Source organism: Lepidochelys kempii, chromosome 13, assembly GCF_965140265.1.
Source record: "Lepidochelys kempii isolate rLepKem1 chromosome 13, rLepKem1.hap2, whole genome shotgun sequence".
NCBI lineage: Eukaryota > Metazoa > Chordata > Testudines > Cheloniidae > Lepidochelys > Lepidochelys kempii.
The window spans coordinates 35587813-35591354 of NC_133268.1; the positions used below are offsets into that span (position 1 = coordinate 35587813).

Below are 3542 nucleotides of genomic sequence, written 5' to 3' on the forward strand. Positions count from 1 at the left end.
ATTGTTCTTAAGAGCCAAGGGTGTAGCTCTGTGTTCACCTATGCAAATTGGTGAGGATTTTTATCAAACCTTCCCCAGGAAAGGGGGTGTAAGATTTGGGAGGATTTTGGGGGGAAAGATGTTTCCAAACGGGCTCTTTCCCAATTACATCCCTGTTAGACGTTTGGTGGTGGCAGCGAAAGTCCAAGGACAAAAGGTAAAATAGTTTGTACCTTGGGGAAGTTTTAACCTAAGCTGGTAAAGATAAGCGTGGGAGGTTTTTCATGCAGGTACCCACATCTATACCCTAGAGTTCAGCGTGGGGAAGGAACCTTGAAACCAGTGATTTAAAAGGGATCACAATTTGCCATCATTATTCTGTCTGACTGTTTTTAAGAAATATTCCACAGCTTCCTCTCAAACAAACAAACAAACAAACATACAAGCAAACAAATTCTTTCCTCCCATAGCACAAATAACACAGCATTGATTTATTTATTTAGGTTACAATAATAAAAAGATGTCTACCTAAGGCTCTTTGTTCCCTAACACATCATTAATAACACAGAAATACCCCAGCTCTAGTCATATAATTATTTCAGTAGGAACTCAACCATGCAGACACTTGTCACAGCTTTATCACTGTGGAAAGAAAATTTGCAGCTCGCGCAGAAAACCCCATCAAAGAGATGACATATGGGCATCCCGAATGGGTAACAAAACATTGACAATGCTGTATCAATTAGCACTTACCATATCCCCAGACATTCTCACCTTAAAAACAATGGAACAATGAAAGAAATAAACCTACCTACCGATTAGGTAAAAACAAACAAAAACAAAACAAAACCCTCAAAATTGGAGACAGAAGCAAAAAACCAACAGCTACAGCAGTGATACTGCAAAACATTTTTTTACCCCCAAAAAGAAGAGTCAGGGACTCCATGAAGTCCACTAAGGACTTTGATATTGCTACTGACTTTAGCAGATAGCATGGTGATGGGTGACAGTATACAATCCTGTGATAGATAGACAGACAGATTCTGATATTATTCTCACTGGTATAAATTTACAGTAACTCCACTGACTTGAGTGGTGTTCTCATTTTTGCCCATGCACAGTCCCCTTTTTGTATAACAAGATGGCAAACCATGTGTTCATGGAGACAAAAACGTCATCAGTTGATTTATCTGTGAAGAAACACACATGGGTGGTGGAACTAGGAGTGTGGCGAGTGCTGCAGCACCCCCTGGCTTGAAGTAGTTTCTATTCTATGCACGGTTTGGTTCAATGATTCTCAGCACCCCCACTATAAAATTGTAACAACACCCCTGGATGCACAGAAGGAAATTAAAATCAAAGGAGAAAGATGGACATTTTATTGATCATGAATAACGTCTGACCAATGAGTTTCCTCAGGGAAGCTTTGATCTCCTTGTTCCTCATGCTGTAGATGGTGGGATTCATCATAGGAGGCACCACAGAATAGAAAACATCCACCATGAGATCCAGACATGATGTGGAGCTGGAGGTGGGCTTCAGGTAGGCAAAGATGCCAGAGAAAATAAACGAAGCTGTAATGTGAGGAAAGCAGGTGGAGAAGGCTTTATGCCGGCCCTGCTCAGAAGGGATTCTCAGCACAGTTTTGAAGATCTGAACATATGACATAATTATGAAAATAAAGCAGCTTAAGACTAAGCATGCACTAAAGGCAATAACCCCACTTTCACTGAGGTGTGAGTCAGAGCAGGCGAGGTTGAGTAACTGGGGGATGTCACAGAAGAACTGATCCACTCTGTTACCTCCACCGAAGCATATGACAAATGTGTTCCCAGTGTGCAGAGCAGAGTAAAGAATACCACTGATCCAGGCACTAGCTGCCATTTGGACACAAGTTCTCCTGTTCATCACGCTCTCATAGTGCAGTGGTTGGCAGAAGCCGACGTATCGGTCGTACGCCATGACAGTCAGGATGCCGAGATCAACTGCACCAAGGAACATGAATAGAAAGACTTTAGCCACACATCCAGAATAAGAAATCAGCCTGGTGTTCATGAGGGAATTGGCCTTGGGTTTGGGGATGGTGACAGAGAAGGAGCCAAGGTCTAGGATGGACAGATTCACCAGGAAGAAGTACATGGGGGTGTGAAGATGGTGGTCGAAGGCTATGGCTGTGATTATGAGAAGACTCCCCAGCAGGACTGCCAGGTAAATCATTAGAAACACCACAAAGTGCAAAATCTAGAGCTCCCTAACGTCAGAAAACGCCAGGAGAAGGAATTCAGTCACGGTGGTTCGGTTGGACATTTTCTTCCTCAGCATGTTGTGTGATAGTTGTGGAGGGAAGGAGAAGGGCAATGGTTAGGATTAGAGTGACAGAGGAAATTACCCTTATTTCCTTCTGAGTAATACCTCATGATCTGAATGTCAAAGGTGCACAACTCTTGTCACTTCAATTGATTAGGAGCAGTGAGTGCCCCACACCTGAGGTCATATCTGTAACTGGACAAACTTCTGTGGGTGAGAGAGACAAGCTTTTGAGCCACACAGACTACCTCGCCCATCTTGTCTCTCTAGTAACCTGGGACCAACAGAGCTGCATGCAATCAGACCATAATCCAGGTGTGTTATCCCACTAGTGTCAATTGGTGTAATGCCCTTACAGTCATGGGGCTGCGTCACTTTGCACCATCTGAGGATCTGGCCCAAGTCATCACTTGATCAAATGCATTAAGGACTAGAATAAATTACAACCCAAACTCACAGATCAAGCAAATATGGCCCCTCAACTTTATAAAACAAGAGAGGAAAAACGGGCACAAAACTAAAGTACTAGAACTCCAAGACAGCCCGATTCCCACATTCTAGGGAAATAGGACAGACTCGCTGAGCACCCTAAATGCCAGAGGTAGCTGGGGCATCCGCTGACTATGAAGCCACAGAATCCAGCCGGGTTTCCACTCAAGTGGTGAGACTGAGCTGCTGCCTGTGCTGCCCTCATCTACTCCGCTGTGTTTAACACAGAGCTGGTGATGTCTGCCCAGCTGAGCACCAACTGTGGTGTAGATGTGGCCTCAATGTCCTTGGGCAGGGTCCAGATAGATAGGTTACTAGTGCCTGATTAAACCAGGACCCCGAGTTTCCAGGTGCTACTATGTCTATTAGGTCCAGCCCATATTCCCTGGGCTGTCAGCTTTGCTGTTTATTCAGTTCTGCCATCCTGCAGTTATGTCTTTGAAACAGAAATAAAAATGGATGTAACAGAATGATAGCGTCTGAAATTATGGTATCACTGGACAACATCAGTGCTTCCCATCCTGGTCAATAATGTTCTGCTTTAACTCTTTTTAAAGAAAATTTGTGTTTTCAGTTAAATAAATTTTCATGGAAAGTCTTTATCATCTATCTATCTATCTATCTATCTATCTATCTATCTATCTATCTATCTATCTATCTATCTATCTATCTATCTATCTAAAAACAGATTTTTTTTCTTTGTGGGGGACTTTGGTTGGAATTTTTCAGTTTTCATCGGAAAATGTTTGGTTCTCTGTTGCCGAAAC

At 43.0% G+C, this 3542-nt stretch overlaps 1 pseudogene; it reads right to left on the reverse strand.

The window, feature by feature from the left end:
- Positions 1-1335: 1335 nt before the first annotated feature.
- On the reverse strand, positions 1336-2301 carry LOC140896646 (olfactory receptor 14A16-like; annotated as a pseudogene).
- Positions 2302-3542: the final 1241 nt, after the last annotated feature.